At 33.3% G+C, this 17,571-nt stretch overlaps 2 long non-coding RNA genes and 1 pseudogene across 3 annotated transcripts; 2 read left to right on the top strand and 1 right to left on the bottom strand.

Moving 5' to 3' along the window:
- Window positions 1-884: 884 nt before the first annotated feature.
- Window positions 885-3,683, top strand: LOC132615777 (F-box/FBD/LRR-repeat protein At1g13570-like; annotated as a pseudogene).
- A 2,365-nt stretch (window positions 3,684-6,048) lies between these two features.
- Window positions 6,049-7,715, top strand: LOC132615457 (uncharacterized). The gene is made up of 3 exons (XR_009572696.1): window positions 6,049-6,296; window positions 6,375-6,530; window positions 6,661-7,715. It is a non-coding gene; the product is annotated as an uncharacterized LOC132615457 (long non-coding RNA).
- Window positions 7,716-14,729: 7,014 nt separating this feature from the next.
- LOC132614319 (uncharacterized) lies at window positions 14,730-17,183 on the bottom strand. 2 transcript variants are annotated; one of them, XR_009572264.1, is made up of 4 exons: window positions 17,094-17,183; window positions 15,452-16,253; window positions 15,214-15,362; window positions 14,730-15,078 (listed from the first exon to the last, which is right to left on the bottom strand). It is a non-coding gene; the product is annotated as an uncharacterized LOC132614319 (long non-coding RNA). The 2 variants fall into 2 exon arrangements; XR_009572263.1 differs by lacking the exon at window positions 17,094-17,183 and having other exon boundaries at window positions 15,452-17,085.
- Window positions 17,184-17,571: the final 388 nt, after the last annotated feature.

Raw genomic sequence — 17,571 nt, forward strand, 5'->3', positions numbered from 1 at the left:
AGTAACGACACTAAGATTTCAGGCACAGATAACTTTTGTATGAAATCTAATAATGATTGATTTTAAAGTTGTAACCCAATGTTACGGCTTCATACTAAAACGTAACTGACAGTAACGTTTTTACGGTGATCCAGTGAGATGAGTTTAATATTTTGATTTTAAAAGAATGAGATAAATTATTATCATCCTGTGAACTTAAGACAGTGCAGGCTAAAAGTTATAAAAAAACAAAAATACGTCATATTTCATTTTATTTGTACTAATTTAATTAGATACGGAATTTTAAGAGAATAAAAAAACTTATAAACTTTGTGGTTTTAATAAATATATTATAATATTTCTTATATAACTTTAAACTTAAGAAAGAAAAAAAAAAACAAAACGAAAAGAAGGAAATAAATAATGGAGATGTCAGCAAAGTACATCTAAAAGGAGAAAGGATAGAAAAAGATTAAAAAAAGAAAAAAAAATTAAAAGGACAAAAGCAATAAAGGAGCAGATATTTCACGGGAGAAAGGATATTTGATTAACTTTATTCTTATTTATCTTTAAATTTTAATCATTAATTATTTAATTTATTTGTGTGTCTCTATATTAAGGGTAAAATGAATTTTTTTAATTATATCTTAAATTTTTAAAACGATAAATAATTTAATACAATTATTTTTAAACAGTAATCAGGGCAAATGGCGGTTGGAATACTTTTTTTTTCAAACTTCAACTAAATATGTCCAAACAGAATCATTTACTTATTAGCTAAGTAATCAATATCTAAAATTAACAATTTTTTATCCTTTACCGAATAAATAAAGAAGCGTTCCTTCCCACTCATTTGCCTCAACACAAGAGGACTCCTTCCTGAGGTATGTTTTAAACTTAGCAATTTGTATTTGTTCTGTATTAACTAGTAGGTGTTCTCTTTTTTTTTTTTTTTTTTTTCCAATCTTGCCATTTGGCTATTTTCTGTTTTTATAGTTCTTTAACATATAATGGTCAAGAGAGTGTGATACCCAAAATGAATCAAGAAGAGCAAGGATAGATACTGATACATATGTGTTTTGGTATTTATGAGCAAAATGTATGTGATAAAATAGTACCCCATAAGTTTATTCGTTTGTAAAATCCAGATAGGAAAAAAGCTCATAAATATGTGTATTGAAAGAGTAGAGCTGAGGAAAAGGCTGAAGGGTTACTGCCATTGATTTCTCACTACAAAGTAGTCATATGTGTAAAAGGGCAACTTTTTGAGGGGCATTTTTATGATCAGTTAAGTGTGAGAGATAGAAGAGGGTCTTTTTGGGGACTAAGAACATAAGGGGAACACAACAAAATTGATGCCAAATTTATTGTTTTCTAAATTTTGAGATGCACACTTCACCCCGTAGATGGTGAGCAAATTATTTTCCCTACTTTTCTCTTCATTCTTTCTTCTAATTATTGATCTTACATCAAATTTCCTCAATTTTTTACTTTGTTGCCCATGTAAGTCACTGATACATACATTTGGAAAATTTTAGAGATGCAAAATATTTCATGCTCTTAGTAAATAAATCAAACTAACAGAAGAAAAAATGTTGAACAGTAACAGCAAACATTAGTTCGAGATGCAATTTTCTATGGAATATATTCATACTTAACGGACCCCATATTCATACTTGTTGACTCTTTTAATTTTCAAATGTACTTGGATAATAAATACAGGAAATATGTGTATTTGATTAATATTGATTCTTCTATAGTTTAATTTAATACAAGAACTAATTAATTTTGTGCACGGTTGACTCTCAATGGATAAATGAAGAGACGCTTTGAATATTTTATAAGGACCTCTTGGTTCTAACTTCTATCCACTTCACTATAAATGATACCTTTTGCTCTGTATTGAGACTCTAATTAATGTTATAGAATCACCATGATTCGAGGTATAAAATTCTCCCTTTCCCCTTCTATTTAGATTATAATTTTTAGGCCTAAGACTATCAACTTTTTCTAACAGATAGTATTAAAATGGCTGCTGCTGAAATGGATAAAGAAGATCGAATAAGTTATCTGCCAAGAAATGTTATAGATCGTATCCTTGAGCTCCTGCCTGTCAAAGATGCAGCAAGAACTAGCATTTTGTCCACAAAATGGAGATATATTTGGGCTATGCTCCCAAATTTGGTGTTGGATAAGCTGTTTTGCAAAAAAGTAGCAGCAAGATCTGATTTTGTCTTCAATGCAATAGTAAACAAGATTCTCTTTCAACATCTTGGAGATGTTTTGAAGTTTGATCTTGATGTATCAGCAGTAAAGTTGTCCCAGTGTCCAGATATTGATCGATGGATGCTTTATGTCACCAGGAATGGTGTCAAGAAGCTAAAGCTTAACATGTCAAAAGATAGTACTTTCAAAGTGCCTTCTTATATATTTAATTGTCCAACCCTGACAAAATTGAAACTCTTTAACTGTGTCTTCAAACCACCAAAATCTTTTCGTGGCTTTCTGAATCTTACAACGCTTTATCTGGAAAAAGTAACCTTTGTGTCAACTACAGAAATTATCAATGTCCCCCTTGTCAATTTGACCTTGATGCACTGTAATGGTACTCAATACCTCAACATTGTTTCAGCTGGATTGAAGTCCTTGTACTATTGTGAGAGTCACTGTAATCTTGACCTAAGTTGCTTTATGAACTGCAAAAAATTGACGTATTTATACCTCCAGGTTGATAATTATTCAACACTCGCTGGAAGATCAAAAAAACAAAAGATTAACTTTGGAAAAGCTTCTTCGTAGCTTGACTACACTTGAGAAGCTTACTTTGTGTTCAGATGAACTTGAGGTAAGAATTTGACATGCATGTTGTATTTTCCTTTCTTATTGGGGTTTGTTTCTTATTTTTGTATTTGCTCCAAAGCTTTTGAGTGCAGGTGTAGTTCAAAAAGGGCTTCCTTTTATGCTCAACTACTTGTGGCATCTACAGATAGGTGTAGACTTCATCCAAATTGGCCAGATTTATTATGCTCTCGAGTTGATTAAGAGTTCCCCCTATTTGAGTAAACTTGAGATTTCGGTAAGAAATCGTAGACATATATATGGGTGTGGCCATAGACGAGATATATATATATATATGATCTGTTTCGTTTTTTCACTTCATATATTTGAACTTGAGAAGCTAAAATGACTTGGTGTTTCTCTATACATTAGGTCCAGGGTAGCGATGACATTGTTGAAGCAGATTTGAAATATATGGACGCACAAACCTGCTTGGACCGACCGCTCAACAAGCTCGAAGATGTCACTATGTATTATTTTGAGGGTTCAAAAGCTGAACTGTTTTTCATAAAGCTATTGCTTGCTCGTACTCCATCTTTGGAAAGGATGAGTATCGACCCTGCTGGTTCTCTGGAAGAGTGGAATATTGCCATAGAATTGATGCGCTTTCCTAGAGCATCTCCCAAGGCAGAGCTATGCTATTTGACAAATGTAGATTTGAATTTTAAGTCGGTTGATTTGTGATTTGAGGCTACAAAGGCATGATGCTGTATGTTCTCAGCGTGTTCCCTTAATTACTTTGATAAACTTGTTCTTAAATAGATGTTCTGAAACTTCAGTCTTTACTGATGTGTGATAAGATTAGCGGTCCCTTTGCTAATGTCTTCCGTATGTATAAGAATGGACAGGAAGGAAGAATGAAAATACTTCTTTGGTTGTATTTTTGGTGAGCGGAAAGAAATGCACGGAACAGAAAAAACACTCTTTTGAAAAAAAAACTAAACACTTGTTTATTCATGCATGTTCGACTTCTTAAATGTCCTTATACAAAGGGTAATCGAAGTTCATGATCAGTCGAACTAAGAGCCCGTTTGGATTGGCTTACAGCTTAAAGCTGTTTGCAGCTTATAAGCTGAAAAAAATAAGTTGGGGTAGTCCAACTTATTTTTTTTGGCTTATAAGCTGTTTTCAGCTTATAAGCTGCTTTAGATAAATTAAGTCAAATGGGTCCAATTATTTTTTTGAGCTTATTTTAAGCATAAAATGACTTTAAGCTTGTCAGTCAAACACTCAAAAAAGCTGAAAACAGCTTATAAGCCAACTTATAAGTCAATCCAAACGGGCTCTAAAACTTTTAGTTAATGACTGTAGATCTCACTAATTTACAAAGAAATGACATATTAAATCCAAGTGGGTGGTGATTGTGTGAAATTATATCCGTGGCCAGCCATTGATGGCGATTAAAAAAAAAAAAAAAACAGATTGTGCACAGATGATTAATGGGGCGGTGTGGCTATGAATTAGCCGGCAGCGAGGTGAGGTTTGACAGGGAGTTGAGCAAAGAATTTATGGATTTTTGTATCATGCCATTTTCAAAAGTATTTCACAGTTTTGAGTAGGGCTGTTCACGGTTTTGGTTAAAACCAAAACAAAATTAAAAATTTAACCAAATCGAATAAAAAAACCGACATTTGGTTTGGTTTGGTTTGATTTGGTTTTAAATTTTAAAAACTGAAAATATTTGGTTTGGTTATGGTTCTATTAAAAAATAACCGAATAAATAACTGAACCAAACCGATAAATTATATACATAAATTTTATAATTATTTATATGTATAATATTAGTTTTTCATAAATAATTATAAATATTTTATACCTTTTAATCATTAATTTGATTTTTGGTCTACTTATTTCACATGATTGTTTAAGGCCCGTGTTTTTAAGAATATGTCTAAGTCCATGTCTTTAAGTCTTTTAACTCTTTAAGTGTTAAGTGTAAACCTACAGACAGAAACTCACGTTAGAGTCTAATGTCTTTAACTTAAATTTTTAGCCTTTCTTTCTCAGCCACTTGATTTTAGGTTTTTTTTTTTTTTTTTCGAATTTATACCGTTCTTTTTTCTTGTCTGAATGAGTCCTAAACTTCTAATATTTTTCATATGAAAATGACAGAATTGTAGATTTGAAGGTTCCTATAGAAGATATTTCAGTAACATCAGCATTTGCTGCAACTCAAGCACATGGTAATGCCCTAATACTTATTCCGTGGGTAACAGTGGCGGATCCAGAATTTTCATTCATGGTGTTCGGAAAAAAAAAACTAAATATACACTGTAATTTTTTGCTGAGGGTGTTCAAAAGTTAATATATGCACATAAATACAGAAAATTTACCCTATATATACACTGTAATTTTTTGCCGAGAGTATTCGAGTGAACACCCTCACTTAGACGTAGATCCGCCCCTGGTGGGTAATCCTCCTAAAAAAACAGAAAAGAACAACTCCTTGTAGTCGAGACCCTAGCCTTGGGGATAATGATAGAAAAATATCTGAAGTTTGAGATCATTACACAAAGTTTTTTTTAATAAAATGGGAGAATTGAGGGCAAAATGCAAGTACTGCCCCAACGATTGGGATCATTACCCAAAAAAATTTTATTTCATATTTTTTCATTTTAGGTAGTCTTTATGTTTAATTAATATATATGTTTGTAACAATAACTAAAAGCTCCTATGCTCTACTTTATTTCCAGGTATGTGTATTAAGATGACAAAAATGGTACAGCAACTACTAAGTTAGTTTTTAGCTCTATATGTAATAGTTTAGCAACATTGGGTAACTTGAGTACTACACTATCACTAATAGTGAAAATGTTTCTATGATGTATGTTCCATCTTAAACTATATATAAAAGTTATCGTTTGAACAAAAAAAAGACATGTTTTTATAACTTTTTAATGATTTACTGATAAGTCTCGTGGCTGCTAGTCATAAATTGAAAAATCGAACCAAACCGACAATAACCAAACCGGTGGTTATTATTTTATTTGGTTTGATTATGGTTTTAGATATTTAAAAACCGACTAAATTAGGTTGGTTATGGTTTTAATCAATAACCGACCCAAACCGAACCATGAACGCCCCTATTTGAGGTAGCTAGCTCACAATTACACTATTACAAGTGTTCACACTTGCATTCCAAATGACATTTCCGAAGAGAACCACTTCTATTCCCTGCATTTATTTGAGAAGAGAATGAAATATTTTCATTCTCCCTTCCTGTCAATTCATTCCCTGGTTACCAAACAAGTAGTTAAAAATGCATATGAAAGACGTTAGAGCAAAGGACTGCTAATCTTATCACACACATCAATACATAATTTAATTGGGTGGTGTGGCTATGAATTAGCCGTCAGCGAGGTGAGGTTTGGCAGGGAGTGAATTAGCCGTCAGTGAGGTGAGGTTTGGCAGGGAGTTGAGCGAAGAATTTATGGATTTTTGCACTTGAGAAGCTTACTTAGTGTTCAGATGAACTTGAGGTAAGAATTTGACATGCATGTTGTTTTATTTCCCTTTCTTATTGGGGTTTGTTTCTTATTTTTGTATTTGCTCAAAAGCTTTTGAGTGCAGGTGCAGTTCCAAAAGGGCTTCCTTTTACGCTCAACTGCTTGTGGCACCTACATTTAGGTGTAGACTTAGGCCAAATCGGTCAGACTTATTATGCTCTCGAGTTGATTAAAAGTTTCCCTAATTTGAGTAAACTTGAGATTTGGGTAAGAAATGGTAGACATATATATGTGTGTGGTCGTAGATAAGATATATATGTATGATCTGTTTTGTCTTTTCACTTCATATATTTGAACTGGAGAAGATAAAATGACTTGGTGTTTCTCTATACATTAGGTCCAGGGTAGCGGCGACAATGCTGAAGCAGATTTGAAATATATGGACACACCAACCTACTTGGACCGACCGCTCAACAAGCTCGAAGATGTACTATGCATTATTTTAAGGGTTCAAAAAATGAACTGTTTTTCATAAAGCTATTGCTTGCTCGTACTCCATCTTTGGTTAGGATGGATATTAAGCAGAAGAAAGCCTTAGGGACTAGGGAAGAAAGGAATATCACCAAAGAGTTGATGCGTTTCCCCAGAGCATCTCCCAAGGCTGAGCTATTCTATTCGACAAATGAGGATTAGGATTTTAAGTCAGTTGATTTGCGATTTGATGCTATTAATGCTCATTGATTCCTTCTTTGTTCAAAATGAGTTTTGTTAAAGAAGGGAATGAATTGGCAGATCTAGAATTAGTAAAACTTGTGGGGTTGATATGTTTAGTAGATGTTTAATTTGAAGGTTCAGTCTATGTGTGTGATAAAAACAAAAATGTTTCTTTTCAGTTCCTTAGTTAATTTGGAAAAGATCTCTGCAATTGTTTGTGTACATTAATACATAAATAACCTTGTTTGGGAATTTACCATTTTGCTTCTACTGTATGTATTTGTTTAGAGGCTAGAAAAGCTTAGGCATAGAACCTTAATTTCCTGGGTGAAATTGTTGTTTTCAGTTACACTGTTCTTCGGTTGATTCATAAAGTCTTACCTATTCTTGTGTCTGAATTTAATAGATATTTTTCAAAAAAGATAAGAGGATGGTTGTCAAAGGACTTATATTTGCTGTTACAGATGATATATTATTAGATAAATATTTCCTTGTTCTTCATAATCCCTTTCTGATACAGATATCAAATACTGCACGTGGACAGCGTCAATTTGTGCATTAGTTGGACAAGCAAGAATTATGCTTTTATCTGTTCCCTTTCTGATCTGTGATTTGAAGCTTGCAAGGAAGATTTATGCTTTTGTCTGTTATTAATGAGTTTTATTAAAGAAGGGGATGAATTGGCAAATTTTGTAAATATGTACTGCGCTGCACTAGATGTTTTGGAAGTTCACGTCTGTACTGTTGTGTGTGACAAGATTAGCAGTCTTTTGCTAACGTCTTTTATGTGCATTTTTAACTACTTATGATTTAAGGCTATAAAGGCATGATGCCTTAATTGCTTTGATAAACTTGTTCTTAAATATATGTTCTGAAAGTTCAGTGTTTATTGATGTATGTGATAAGATAAGCAGGAGTGAACTGACAGGAAAGGAGAATGAAAATATTTCCCTTTGAAGAGAGAAATGCAGTCAAAAAAAGTACCTTCTCTTCTGAAATGTCTTCTGGAATGCAAGTGTGAGTACCGGTGATAGTGAAATTGTGAGCGAGTTACCTCAAAAACTGTGAAATACAACAACATACCTAGTATAATCTCACAAGGTGAGGTCTGGAGAGGATAGAGTATACGCAAACCTTACCTTGGGAGGTTGGGAGGCTGTTTCCGATAGACCCTTAGCTCATGAGAAGGTGTCAAGACAACAATAACAATAATAATAGGCAGTAGTAGCAACATATAATAAGATAAATGAAGTTACTGAAAGAAAGAAACAATAAGTTGAAGAACTAAAATAAAACACAAAATAGCCAAATGGGAAGATTGAAAAAAAAGCACCATACTAGTTAATACTCCTAAAAATCACTTGCTACAAAATAAAAAGACTGATCCAGCAAACAGTTTAGTACTCCCAAAATACAGTTATCAATTCTGTGTTTGTAGCATGAGGTCTTCCTTTTGTGTTGAGGGCTTTTTATGCTTTTCTTTTTCCTGAGAGGAAAAAGTGTTTATCCCGAATTTAGATAATCAATTAAATTTGTGAGTGAGGTATAGGATATGTGATTGTGCCTTAAATCTATTTGGATAATCAATTAAATTTGTGAGTGAGGTATAGAATATGTGGTTGTGCCTTAAATCTATTTGATAGAGAAAAGAAATATATGAATATGCTATGAAGGAGCAGCTGATAATCGGAGATTTGCTATAGGTCTGTATGTTCACTAATATATGAGTGTTACTTGATTGAATAAATTAAGGGGATGAACACAGCAAATATGGACCGAAATCAGATATTTGAGAGAGAGAGAGATGTTATATAACTGTCGCTATTACAAGAGTTCTTAATGTGAGGAAGCCAACCCCTCAAAAGTGGGCAATGATCCTTATTTATAGTGTTACCTCATGGGCTTCATACAACAAGAAAAAACTAAAAAATAAAAAAAAGTTCTAAAATGGGTTAGGTTGGCCGTACGGTCTGACACCCGTACGATTGGCAGTTGAACATGGCAGGACGTTATCGACGCGTGACAATCGCGCAACGGATTTCCCGGACCAACGGCCACGATCAAACAGACTAACGGCCACGACCAAACGGACCAACGACAACGACCAACTCGGCCTTGGAGAAGCCGGACCAAATGATGCCATTCCTCTGCTTCGGTCCAAGCATTCCTCCGGTTCAAAATTAAAATAAGATAGAATTTACTTACTTTTTCATTTTTTCCTTACTCTAATAAATGTGAAAAGAGATTAATGTCATAAAAGAAAAAATACTATTAAATGGAGATCAAATAATTAATAAGGTAAATTAGTGAAATTATAATTCTAATTGACGTTTCCTTAAAAAAATCGTGTAAAAAACAACATGGCAAGTAAAATGAGTTAAACAAAAAATATTTATTAAAAATTAAAAAATAGAAGTTCTCATGGACCTCTATTAAACACCAACCAGTATTAAAAAAAAACGAAGAAAAAAAAGTGGAACCCACCGCATCCAAACTCACGGGGAAAAAAAGTGGACCCCATATTAACAAAATCAGGCAACATTAAAAAAAAAAGTGAATCCCATATTAAAAAAACAAACAATGTTAAAAAAAAAGTGCTTAGAACATCAAACAATTAAATCAATAATGATGGATTCATTGCCACATGCGTATCAACCCATTAGTGGGAGCAAATTAAATTATTGTACAACAACATACTTAAAATACTTATATATTAAAATAACATAGAATTTAGTTATTTTTTCATTTTTCCCTTACTCTAATAAACGTGAAAAGAGATTAATGTCATAAAAGAAAAAATAATATTAAATGGAGATCAAATAATTAATAACGTAAATTAATGAAATTATATTTCTAATTAACGTTTCCTTAAAAAACCATGTAAAAAATAACATGACAAGTAAAATGAGTTAAATAAAAAATATTTACTAAAAATTAAAAAATGGAAGTTCTTCATTTAAATAGAAAATTAAATTTCTACTTTGTTTCATTTTAAACATGTAAAATTAATATAATAATTTGAATTAGAATTATCCAAATCAAAATTTGATAAACAAAATTATATGTATTACTTTACTATTACTACTATATAGAAGATCCGGTTTATAGAGGCAAGATTGTCGTCCTGTTCGCTCCTACATTTTTATTTAAGGGCAAAAAAATCCTTTGTGATCCCACCCATTTTTTTATTTAAGGGTAAAAAAATGACGTTTTATATTTTATATTACCAACTCTTCTAAAAGGTAGATAGAAATATTTTATTATATTTCTATTTTTCTGCTATATAGAAGTATCGGTTTACCCATGCTTCGTCGTCAGTCACCCTTTAAAAAAAAAAAAGGTGGACCCCACCCTCTCCAAACTCATGAAAAAAAAAAGTGGATCCCATATTAAAAAAAAAATCAAACAATATTCATGTAATTCCCAAAGTATCCCCATCAAGTTAATAATAGTGGATTCATTGTCACATGCATATTAACCCATTAGTGGGAGTAAATGAAATTATTGCAAGCAAAAAACATGGACCCCATATTACTACTTTTCTTCAAAATATTTAATTGTTGTATTTGTTATTCCGCCATGTCATTTATTTGTTATGTTTACTAAAATAAATATACTTAAAATTTATATATTTAAAAAATAAGATACAATTTAATTATTTTTTTATTTTTATTCTTACTCTAATAAATGTGAAAAGAGATTAATATCAAATGAAGATCAAATAATGAATAAGGTAAATTAGTCAAAGGTATTAATAAATTTTCGTAGCAAACATGAATATAATAAAGTTTTAGATATGGAGCACAAACTACAATATTATATTAATCATATTTTGAACGCAGTGTGTGTATATATATTATTACTATTTAAACACAATTACATATACATAGATACACTATAATCCGCAGTATTAGGCCCGTGCACAGCACGGGCATAGGCCATCTAGTATATATATATATGTATTTTTTAACTTCATATGTTTAAACATGACAAACTAAAACTTGATATTTCTTTATACCATTAAGTAGGTCTATGCTGCCTGTGACAGTGCTGAAGCAGTTATGAAATATCTGGACAGACCAGCCTACTTGAACCGACCAGATGTTGTGCGTTTATTGAATGGTTCACAAGCTGAACTGTTGTTCATAAAGCTATTGTTTTCTCGTACTTCATGTTTGGTTAGGATGGATATTAAGCAGAAGAAAGCCTTAGGCACTAGGGAAGAGAGGAATTTCACCAAAGAGTTGATGCGTTTCCCCAGAGCATCTCCCAAGGCTAAACAGAGGCGGACCCATGATTTTAAGACGCCGGGGCACTATTATCTTAACATAAACACAAACAAAAATTCTAACGACAACTGAGGGATAATATTGTGTCGGACCGGTCAATAATAGTGTAGCGGTGGCGAAAATATAAGTATATAGGTCAAATATGTGTAATAAATAAAATTTAACATGAAAGAGATAGCTCAGTGGCTAAGGCTGCGCAACATGTGGTGATAGTGCAGGTTCAAATCTAGGCCAGCTAATTTAATGCTTATTGTTTTCCTAAAATAGGCTAAAAAAATAATTAAAAGTGACATTCGGGTTCGATCGGGGGTAACATTTAAGGAAGCAGCAGTTGCAACCAACGTGCCCCAAAGACACTTTCGTTTGTTAGAGTGCACAATTAAATATATACTAGTTTTTCAAGGTATATACACATATATATACATAATTTTTTTCGAAGGGTGATAGTGCACGTGCACTCCCACCATTACATGTAGGTCCGCCTCTGAGGCTGAACTAGTCTATTCGATAAATGTGGATTAGGATTCTATGTCAGTTGATTGATTTGATGCTATTAATGCTCATTGATTCGCTGTTTGTTCATAATGAGTTTTGTTAAAGAAGGGAATGAATTGGCAGAATTAGTAAAACTTGTGGGATTCCTTTAATCAGTATGTGTAGATATGTGATAAGATTAGTAGTCCCTTTGCTATTGTCTTTATGCATTTGTACCCGTTTGGTAACCATGGATGGAATGGAAGGGGTGAGAAAATGGGGAAAAAAAACATTAACGTTTAAAATGGAAAAAAAATGTGTCTGAATTTGATAGATATTTTTCAAACAGATAGAGGATGGTAGTCAAAGGACTTATGCTTCTAACTTTTTACTTGCTGTTACAGACGATATTAATATATTTTCAGATTAATATTTCCTTGGTCATGTATATTGCATTTGTTGCCTAAAGTAGGTGAACTTCTTGGCCCTTGCCTACAATCCCTTTTGGATACAGATATCACATATTGCACATGGCAGCGTCAACTTGTGCATCAGTTGGACAACATTAGCAATGTACTTAGCGAGAGATCAGGAGAACACTCTCGACAGGCAAGAATGAATGAGATAAGAGATATAATCGATATTGATCAAAAAAAGAAAAAAAGAATGCCCCTCATCTAACATTAGCAGTTGGTGGCCTGATTTATCTTTCTTAAGAGTTTGCAACACCAAAACTGAATCAACATTGTTGTCTTATCGGCATTGAAGTACTTGTCAGTTCGAGAGAGTCACTGTAATCTTAACCTAAATCGCTTTATGAAGTGCAAAAAATTGACAAGTTTACACCTTGTGGTTGAGAGTCAATACTTACTGATGAAAGATCAACTTTTGAAAAGCTTATTTCTAGTGTGCCTATACTTCAGGTACTTATTTGGGTTCATTTGTCCTTGAGGTAAGAATTTGACATGTTTTACTTAGATGCCTTTGGGGTTGTGTTCAACTGTTCATATTCTTGTATTTGTTTTTGCACCAAAGCTTTTGAGTACAGGTGTGGTTAAAAAGGGGCTTCCTTTTACAGTCAATTGCTTGTGCCATCTATGGTTAGGCGTAGACTTAGGCCAAATGGGTCAGACTTCTTGTGCTCTAGAGTTAATTAAGAGTTTCCCCAATTTGAGTAAACTTCATAGTTGGGTAAGAAATGGTACATATATATGGTCATACACAAGATATATATGTATGATCTGGTTCATTTTTTCATTTCATATACTTTAACATGAGAAGCTAGACTGACTTGGTATTTATTTGACACCATCAGGTCTACGCTGCCTGTGACAGTGCTGAAGCAGTTATGAAATATCTGGACAGACCAAACTGCTTGGACCGACCACTCGACAAGCTCAAAGATGTCGTTATGCATTATTTTAAGGGTTCAAAAAGCTATTGTTTGCTCGAACTCCGTCCTTGGTTAGGATGAATATTAAGCAGAAGAAAGTCTTAGGGACTAGGGAAGAAAGGAATATCACCAAGGAGTTGATGCGTTTCCCCAGAGCATCTCCCAAGGCTGAGCTACTCTATTCGACAAATGCGGATTAGGATTTTAAGTCTGTTGATTTGTGATTCGATGCTATTAATGCTCATTGATTCCTTCTTTGTTCGTAATGAGTTTTGTTAAAGAAGGGAATGAATTGGCAGAATTAGTAAAACTTGTGGGGTTCCTTTAAAAAGTATGTTTAGTAGATGTTTGAAAGCTCAGTATGTGTCGATATGTGTGATAAGATTTGGAGTCCTTTTGCTATTGTGTTTATGCATTTCTACCCATTTGGTAACCATGGATGGAATGGAAGAGGCGAGAAAATGGGGGAAAAAAAAAAACATTAACTTTTAAAATTGGAAGAAAGTGTGTCTGTTTGATAGATATTTTTCAAAAAGATAAAAGAGGATGGTAGTCAGAGGATTTATGCTTCTAACTTTTTACTTGCTGTGACAGGCGATGATTAATATATTTTCAGATTAATATTTCCTTGGTCCTGGATATTGCATTTGTTGCCTAAAGTATGTGAACTGCTTGGCTTTTGTTGTGCATCAGTACAACTTGCACCATGGAAATCAGGAGAAGAGTCTTGACAAGCAAGAATGAATAAGAAAAGAGATACAATTGATGTTCATCCTATCAGAATGCCTCTCATCTTTAACATTAGCAGTTGGGAATTCTCTTGCTTATGAGTTTGCAACACCGTAACTGATTCATCATGCTAACATTTTCTCACAACAAGAATTTTCTTTTTCTCACGTCTTAAGTTTTGCTTGTCGTAGCCTTCAATCGGGATAAAATACTGCTCATGGATCAAACAGATCATTTGAAGCTAACAACGCAGATTGATGCTTTTGTTAAAGATGTTTTGGAAGTTCCGGTCTATATTTCATATGAATATTTAACTACCTGTTTGGAATGGCTGGTAGAATAGAAGTGCTTTTCTTCTGGAATGTCCCTTTTGAATTCAAGTATGAACACTTTTTACTCAGGAATTGTGATATAGCAACCTCAAAACTGAGAAATACTTTTGAAAATGGATTGATTATCCCTTTTATGCTCAAGAAAGATTGTTCGCTTTCATTTGTCCAGATTTAACGGAGGAGGAGAAAAAAGAAAAGATCTATAACCAAAATATTCAATTTTTTAAACAAATAAAAGTCCAGATAAAAAAGTGAACGTTGATTAGATATAGCTATATAGAAAATAAGTTTAAGGTACGTCTAGAAACCCAATGGAGGTCCATGGCCTTCTTTTCTTTTATATATATATATATATATATATATATATCTATAATAAATTGTCTTAATTTCCAAATTGGGAGGGGTGAGGATAATTGGTTTATCCGATATGTGGCAATAGTGAAGGACCAAATCACAATACATATGGAAGACATTAGCAAAGGGACTGCTACTCTTATCACACATATCAATAAAGACTGAACTTTCAAAACATCTATTTAAGAACAAGTTTATTAAAGTAATTAACGGAACACACTGAGAACATATAGCATCATGCCTCTGTAGCCTCATGTCAAATAGAATATTTCTGCCTTGGGAGATGCTCTAGGGAAACGCATCAATTCTATGGCAATATTCCACTCTTACAAAGAATCAATCGCCTCGACACTCATCCTTACCAAAGATGGAGTACGAGCAAGCAATAGCTTTATGAAAAACAGTTCATTTTTTGAACCCTTAAAATAATGCATAGTAACATCTTCGAGCTTGTTGAGCGGTCGGTCCAAGCAGGTTGGTGTGTCCATATATTTCAAATCTGGCTCAGCATTGTCGTCGCTACCCTGGACCTAATGTATAGATCGAGAAACACCAAGTCATTTTATCTTCTCAAGTTCAAATATATGAAGTGAAAAAGACAAAACAGATCATACATATATATCTTATCTATGACCACACACATATATATGTCTACCATTTCTTACCCAAATCTCAAGTTTACTCAAATTGGGGAAACGTTTAATCAACTCGAGAGCATAATAAGTCTGACCGATTTGGCCTAAGTCTACACCTAAATGTAGGTGCCACAAGTAGTTGAGCGTAAAAGGAAGCCCTTTTGGAACTGGAACTGCACCTGCACTCAAAAGTTTGGAGCAAATACAAGAATAAGAAACAAACCCCAATAAGAAGGGAAATAAAACAACATGCATGTCAAATTCTTACCTCAAGTTCATGTGAACAAATAGTCAGCTCCTCAAGTGTATTCAAGCTAAGAAGAAGCTTTTCCAAAGTTAATCTTTCAGCAGGTGGTGAATAATTAGTAACCTCGAGATATAAATATGTCAACTTTTTGTAGTTGATAAAGCAATTTAGGTCAAGATTACAGTGACTCTCAAAATAACACAAGGACTTCGACCCAGCTGATACAATTGAGTGCCATTACATCGCATCAAGGTCAAATTGACAAGGGGGACATTGATAATTTCTGTAGTTGACACAAAGGTTACTTTTTCCATATAAAGCGTTGTAAGATTCAGAAAGCCACGAAAAGATTTTGGTGGTTTGAAGACACAGTTAAAGAGTTTCAATTTTGTCAGGGTTGGACAATTAAATATATAAGAAGGCACTTTGAAAGTACTATCTTTTGACATGTTAAGCTTTAGCTTCTTGACACCATTCCTGGTGACATAAAGCATCCATCGATCAATATCTGGACACTGGGACAACTTTACTGCTGATACATCAAGATCAAACTTCAAAACATCTCCAAGATGTTGTAAGAGAATCTTGTCTACTATTGCATTGAAGACACAATCAGATCTTGCTGCTACTTTTTTGCAAAACAGCTTATCCAACACCAAATTTGGGAGCATAGCCCAAATATATCTCCATTTTGTGGACAAAATACTAGTTCTTCCTGCATCTTCGACAGGCAGGAGCTCAAGAATACGATCTATAACATTTCTTGGCAGATAACTTATTCGATCTTCTTTATCCATTTCAGCAGCAGCCATTTTAATACTATCTGTTAGAAAAAGTTGATAGTCTTAGGCCTAAAACTTATAACCCAAATAGAAGGGAAAAGGGCGATTTTTATACCTTGATTCTGTAACATTGATTAGTCCCAAAAATACAGAGCAAAAATTGTCTTTTTTAGTGAAGTGGATAGAAACTGGAACTTGGAACCAAGAGGTCTTAATAAAATATTTAAAGCGTCTCTTCATTTATCCATTGAGAGTCACCGTGCACAAAAGTAATTAATTCTTGTATTAAATTAAATTATAGAAGAATCAATAATAATCAAATACACATATTTCCTGTATTTATCTAAGTACATCTGAAAATTTAAAGAGTCAACAAGTATGAATATGTAGTCCGCTAAGTTTGACTATATTCCATAGGAAATTGCGTCTCTAACCTAAGTTGCGGGATCCTTCACTTTCAATGTCACACCCGTGTCAGATTCTCCAAATTACACTACTTTTGGAGAATCTAACACGCAGCCGTTGACATTTTTGAAGATTCCAAGCAACATAATCTCTAACTAATGTTTGCAATCGTTTTTTTTCTCTCTCTCCCCTTATCTTTCACACTCAACTAATCATAAAATTGCCCCTTTACACATATGACTGAGAAATCAATGGGAGTAACCCTTACACCCTTTTCCTCAGCTCTACTCTTTCAATACAACACCATATTTATGCTTTTTTCTATCTCGGTTTTCCAAATAAAAGTTATGCGGTACTCTGACCATTATAAAAACAGAAAATAGCCAAATGGCAAGATTGGAAAAAACGAAAAAAAAAAGACCATACTAGTTATTAATACAACATACTTTGAGGAGAATGTGAACGGAAACACATACCTTAACCCTATGAATAAAAGGAGTCCCGGTCGTTCCTCCTTTTGTGTTGACGGCTTTTTATGTTTTTCTTTTCCCCGAAGCAAAAAGGAGCGCCTCTTTATTTATATTTATTCGGGGACAAAGTCGCAAATATACTCCTCAATTTTGCGATTTAGAGAAGATATATCCTTATTATAAAAGTAGTGTATATATATCTTTGTCATTATAAAATAATACAAATATACCTTTACCGTTATAAAATAATGCATATATAACCTTTCTGCTGATGACGTTTTTAAAAAAAAATTATTTAGGTTATTTTTTAATTAAAAAAATGTCACGTGACTTTAAAAAAAAAAGTCTGCCTATTTTTTTTAGTAGACATATTTTTCTAAAGCCACATGATAATTTTTTTCTAGTGTCTCAGGTCTGGTTAGTTTAAAAAAATATCTCTGTGACTTAAAAAAAATAAGTCTATCCATTTTTTTAAAAGAACCAG

The sequence above is a fragment of the Lycium barbarum genome, chromosome 10 (genome assembly GCF_019175385.1).
Source record: "Lycium barbarum isolate Lr01 chromosome 10, ASM1917538v2, whole genome shotgun sequence".
NCBI lineage: Eukaryota > Viridiplantae > Streptophyta > Magnoliopsida > Solanales > Solanaceae > Lycium > Lycium barbarum.